Here is a 6231-nt window from a genome sequence, read left to right as displayed (position 1 = left end):
TCTCTTTGTCCCGTTGGGGCCTTCATGCACCCCTGCCTCACTGAAGCAGCTCAGCAGTGACCCCTGTTGTGACCTTTTTAGGGAAACTCTTCTTGCGTCTTGTGTTGCACCCCTGAGGCGATACAACCCAAACCTGTTCTCCTTTGGAAAGTTTGATGCAGGAGGATCTTATAGAATGCACTAGGAAGCCAGAAAGACAAGAACGCTGTGTGTTGACTTCACTTAAGTCTTTAGCAAGGCGTCCAAAGAAGTCTGGTGAGTATGGAGCTCTCAGTTCTTTGTTTTGAGATGACCATTTTTGTAGGATTTATCATGAAAAGCACAATATTGTCATGTGACTCTTTGACGGAAGCTTGTTTACTGTATTTTTTGTATGTTTATAGCTGTTTAACATTGATCTTTTCCAGTTGTGAACATTGTAAAAAAAAAGTATATTCCATCTTGGAATTATTTACCCTACTGGTGAATTGTCTTAAAATCTTTTATTTCTTGATTCAAAATGACTCCGGTGTCTCCCAAAAGTTAACATGAGAAGAAGCATCATTGTCCAAAAAAAGCTTCCCACATTGAACTAACTTTTATCACATTAAATTAATTTTAATCACATTTACGTTTAAATTAAATGTTATGTTTAATTTTTATATCTAAACCCTAATATTAAATCTAAATCTTAAAGAGGAACTGCATTTTTTTTTAGCCTATCATTCACGATCCTTATGTAAGATAAGAAAATGTTTTTCTTTTTTCATGCATTCTAACTAGTAAATAAATGTGATCAAAAGTCCACTTACAATAGAGCCTAAAGTAGTCACTCTATTCTGCCTATAAATTGCTTAAAGAAACATCCAAACACCTCCAGCAAGGTTTTATATACATGATGTAAGTATATATGTAATATAATAACAGGCACATTTATAATACCTTTTAATATTTAGGTATTTTGAACATTTTGAGCACACAGCAGCACAATATTCAAAACTCATCACAACGATCGCTTTTTTCCTTTGACAACATCCTTGACTACTACTCACTACAGACTTTATGAGAGTAAACAAACATGATAAAACATCCCTTACTGTACGAGGTCTGATGTCATCAGGATGCTGATTTTATGATAAGTTCAAATATTACTGTTTAAAAGAAGAATGACTCAATCTTTGCCAAGACAAAAGGGTTTGAATCAAGTGTCTTTCTCGCCATTTCCGGGTTTACATTTGCTGTCAAAGTTGACAGACTTGTCGGATTATATTCTCATCCTGTACTATTAAGGTGAGAGGCATTATTTATCATCTGAAACAGTGGTTTCTCAAACTTGTCACCAAAGTACCATCATAATAACCAACATTAAAACACAGTAGCGTAATACGCTTAAGTATTCATTACGAACAGAGTAGATATTTTATTTAGTGTTTTTAATATTTTGGGCACTCTATAACTACAGACTGTTTGAACCCTGTACTTGAATCAAGGGATTCTTTGGCGTACCACGTGGTGCACGTACCACAGTTTGAGAATCACTAATCTGGAATAAGCTTTCACAGCTCAGGGGCGAGCAAGCACCTCACCAGCCAATGTCAACATAGCCACACTAGCTAATTGGTTCTCTGTGACAATGTGCCGCTAAACATGGTTTATTTGCGTTAGCGCTTATAATAACAATATCACTAATACTTGGTTAATATTCAAGTCACCAAATGTAAATAGAGTATTGCTGGCGATTTTTGGATGGTCCTTTAGAACAGTGGTTCTCAAATGGGGGTACGCGTACCCCTAGGGGTACTTGAAGGTATGCCAAGGGGTACGTGAGATTTTTTTTTAAAATATTCTAAAAATAGCAACAATTCAAAAATCCTTTATAAATGTCTTTTTTGAATAATACTTCAACAAAATATGAATGTAAGTTCATAAACTGTGAAAAGAAATGCAACAATGCAATATTCAGTGTTGACAGCTAGGTTGTTTGTGGACATATTCCATAAATATTGATGTTAAAGATTTCTTTTTTTGTGAAGACATTTTTAGAATTAAGTTCATGAATCCAGATGGATCTCTATTACAATCCCCAAAGAGGGCACTTTAAGTTGATGATTACTTCTATGTGTAGAAATCTTTATTTATAATTGAATCACTTGTTTATTTTTCAAAAAGTTTTTACTTATTTTTATATATTTTTTTCCAAATAGTTCAAGAAAGACCACTACAAATTAGCAATATTTTGCTCTGTTATACAATTTAATAAATCAGAAACTGATGACATAGTGCTGTATTTTACTTCTTTATCTCCTTTTTTTCCAACCAAAAATGCTTTGCTCTGATTAGGGGGTACTTGAATTAAAAAAAATGTTCACAGGGGGTACATCACTGAAAGAAGGTTGAGAACCACTGATTTAGAGGGCTTTATGGGTAAAATGGAAGACCTCCCATTTACTTCCTTTTACGTTTAATTTGTTTATTTACAAGTTAATATGTGTTAAAAATATATCTGTCTTCTTGTCTCATAATTATTGTGAACAATAGGCAGAATCCCCTAACAAACTGCAGTTCCCCTTTAGATCTAAATGTTGAATCTAAATCTAAATGATAAACCTAAACCTTAAATTGAAACCTAAACAAAAATATTGAATCTCAATAAATGGTAAATCTATATATAAATGGTAAATTTACACCAAATGTTAAATCTAAACGTAAAATATTTATCTAAATGTGAGCGCTAAGGACTAGTAGACTAAAAAACTCCTTTTTCCCCACACGCCATCAAACTGTACAAATCCTCTCTGGGGGAGGAGGGTGGGGGGGGGGGGGGCGGGGGTACTAGGATGACAGGGGATGCAAAACAATAACAGTACTGAAATAAACTGCAACAAAAAAAAGGTGCAATAAGCAGTAATAACATTGCAATACATTTTAAAGGTGCAATATACACATCACATCTTTCATATAGTCGACAGTAATACAATTTAAAAAAAAAAAAAAAAAAAAAATTCATAACATGGTAACTACTGCTTAGTTTTTCTTGTTATATTCTTATATTTTTATTCATGTTACTTTTAATTTTTTGTTCTTATTGTTATACTTACTCTTTTATTTCCGTTCATACCTCCATTATTTACTTTTTCAATTTGATCTCAAATCTGTACACTGCTGTTGGAATTTTGATTTTCCTGAGGGAACTCTCCTGAAGGAATCAATAAAGTACTATCTATCTATCTATCTATGTAAATCTACGGCGTAGTCCAAAGACACATTTTTCTTCCTACGGAAGAAGGAACAAAGGCAGATATTAAATGACAAATGAATGCCAGTAAAGGTGCATATTGTTAAAAATGTTGACTCCAAACGTGTGTGAGTAAACATGGCGTGTTGCATAACGACATAGTTAAAAACAAGGCGCTCAAACATCTGATTGCTTCACTTCCGTGTCAGACAATGTTCACATCTGTCCATCAGGATATGTCCTAATTGTGAGCGAAATGGTAAAAACAAGGTCAGGGCGAGTGTGAAGAAATCATTTGGTCTGAGGTTAGAACCCGGCGCAAGAAAACATGACTTTATTAACGCTCACTTATGATCTTGTTTTTAACATTCAGGTTATTTAGGTTTATTCTTATCCGTCACGATTCCTTCTTCCGCAGTAAGGAAGATGTCATTATGGCGTACACTGAGAAGTAGAGATGTGGGCGCGGCTGAGAGGCCGCAGATTGGTGGAAAATGGCATATTACTAATAGTCATCTTTACACTTTGCAAGAGTTTAAGCGCTCACATTTAGATTCACATTTTGGATTTAAAATTTTTATTTAGATGTAACATTTAGATATGTCAATCAATGTTTATTTATATAGCCCTAAATCACAATAGTGTCTCAAAAGGCTGCACAAGCCACAACGACATCCGCGGTACAGAGCCCACATAAGGGCAAGGAAAAACTCACCCCAGTGGGACGTGGGTGACAATGACTATGAGACTTAGAGCAGTGGTTCTCAATCTTTTTTCAGTGATGTACCCCCTGTGAACATTTTTCAAATTGAAGTACCCCCTAATCAGAGCGAAAGCATTTTTGGTTGGAAAAAAAGAGATAAAGAAGTAAAATACAGCACTATGTCATCAGTTTCTGATTTATTAAATTGTATAACAGTGCAAAATATTGCTCATTTGTAGTGGTCTTTCTTGAACTATTTGGAAAAAAAAGATATATAGATAACTAAAAATAAACAAGTGATTCAATTATAAATAAATATTTCTACACATAGAAGTAATCATCAACTTAAAGTGCCCTCTTTGGGGATTGTAATAGAGATCCATCTGGATTCATGAACTTAATTCTAAACATTTCCTCACAAAAAAAAGAAATCTTTAACATCAATATTCATGGAACATGTCCACCAAAAAATCTCTAGCTGTCAACCCTGAATATTGCATTGTTGCATTTCTTTTCACAGTTTATGAACTTACATTTATATTTTGTTGAAGTATTATTCAATAAATATAAAGGATTTTTGAATTGTTGCTATTTTTAGAATATTAAAAAAAAATCTCACGTACCCCTTGGCATGCCTTCAAGTACCCCCAGGGGTACGCGTAGCCCCATTTGAGAACCACTGATTTAGAGCAGGGGTCACCAAACGTTTTGACTCGGGGGCAGCATTGGTATATTAAAAAAAAATATATATATATACAAACCCTGTTTCCATATGGGTTGGGAATTTGTGTTATATGTGAATATAAACGGAATACAGTGATTTGCAAATCATTTTCAACCCATATTCAGTTGAGTATGCTACAAAGACAACATATTTGATTTTCAAACTGCTAAAAAATGTTTTTGGCAAATCCTTAACTTTAGATTTTGATGCCAGCAACACGTGACAAAGAATTTGGGAAAGGTGGCAGTAAATACTGATAAAGTTGAGAAATTCTCATCAAACACTTTTTTGTAACATCCCACAGGTGTGCAGGCCAATTGGGAACAGGTGCGTGTCATGATTGGGTATAAAAGCAACTTCCATGAAATGCTAAGTAATTCACAAACAAGGATGGGGGGAGCTGTCGTATTTTATGCTTCATAATGCGCCACACATTTTCGATGGGAAACAGGTCTGGACAGCAGGCGGGCCAGGAAAGTACACGCACTCTTTTACTACAAAACCACGCTGTTATAAAACGTGGCTTGGCATTGTCTTGCTGAAATAAGCAGGGGCGTCCATGATAACGTTGCTTGGATGACAACATATGTTGCTCCAAAACCTGTATGGACCTTTCAGCATTAATGGTGCCTTCACAGATGTGTAAGTTACCCATGCCTTGGGCACTCATGCACCCCCATACCATCACAGATCCTGGCTTTTGAACTTTGCGCATATAACAATCCGAATGGTTATTTTCCTCTTTGTTCTGGAGGACACCACGTTCTCTGTTTCCAAATATAATTTGAAATGTGGACTCATCAGACCACAGAACAACTTTCCACTTTGCATCAATCCATCTTAGGTGAGCTCAGGACCAGCCAAGCCTGAGGCGTTCCTTGGTGTTGTTGATAAATGGGTTTGGCTTTGCACAGTAGAGTTTTAACTTGCACTTACAGATGTAGCGACCAACTGTAGCTACTGACAGTGGTTTTATGAAGTGTTCCTGAGCCCATGTGGTGATATCCTTTACACACTGATGTCGGTTTTTGATGCAGTACCGCCTGAGGGATCAAAAGTCCGTAATATCCTCGCTTACCTGCAGTGATTTCTCCAGATTCTCTGAACTTTTTAATGATTTTACGGACCGTAGATGGTAAAAACCCTAAATTCCTTGCAATAGCTAGTTGAGAAATGTTGTTCTAAAACTGTTCGACTATATGCTTACAAAGGGGTGACTCTCGCCCCATCCTTGTTTGTGAATTACTTAGCATTTCATGGAAGCTGCTTTTATCCCCAATCATGGCACCCACCTGTTCCCAATTAGCCTACACACCTGTGGGATGTTCCAAATAAGTGTTTGATGAGCATTCCTCAACTTTATCTGTATTTATTGCCACCTTGCCCAACTTCTTTGTCACGTGTTGCTGGCATCAAATTCTAAAGTTAATGATTATTTGAAAAAAAAAAAAAGATGTTTATCAGTTTGAACGTCAAATATGTTGTCTTTGTAGCATATTCAATTGAATATGGGTTGAAAATGATTTGCAAATCATTGTATTCCGTTTATATTTACATCTAACACAATTTCCCAACTCGTATGTTTTTTTT

General features: G+C 35.6%; 1 protein-coding gene across 1 annotated transcript in view; it reads left to right on the top strand.

Moving 5' to 3' along the window:
- The first annotated feature begins 42 nt into the window (after positions 1–42).
- LOC133560658 (lymphocyte antigen 75-like) overlaps positions 43–6231 on the top strand; it is a 16944-nt gene continuing 10755 nt past the window's right edge. The window contains exon 1 of the mRNA XM_061913428.1: positions 43–255. The gene's annotated coding sequence lies outside the window, so the exon portion shown is untranslated. The remainder of the gene's footprint in view (positions 256–6231) is intronic.

Source organism: Nerophis ophidion, linkage group LG10 (genome assembly GCF_033978795.1).
Source record: "Nerophis ophidion isolate RoL-2023_Sa linkage group LG10, RoL_Noph_v1.0, whole genome shotgun sequence".
Lineage (NCBI taxonomy): Eukaryota > Metazoa > Chordata > Actinopteri > Syngnathiformes > Syngnathidae > Nerophis > Nerophis ophidion.
The sequence above is the reverse complement of the archived record's forward strand: the minus strand, read 5'-3'. Positions and strand labels throughout refer to the sequence as shown.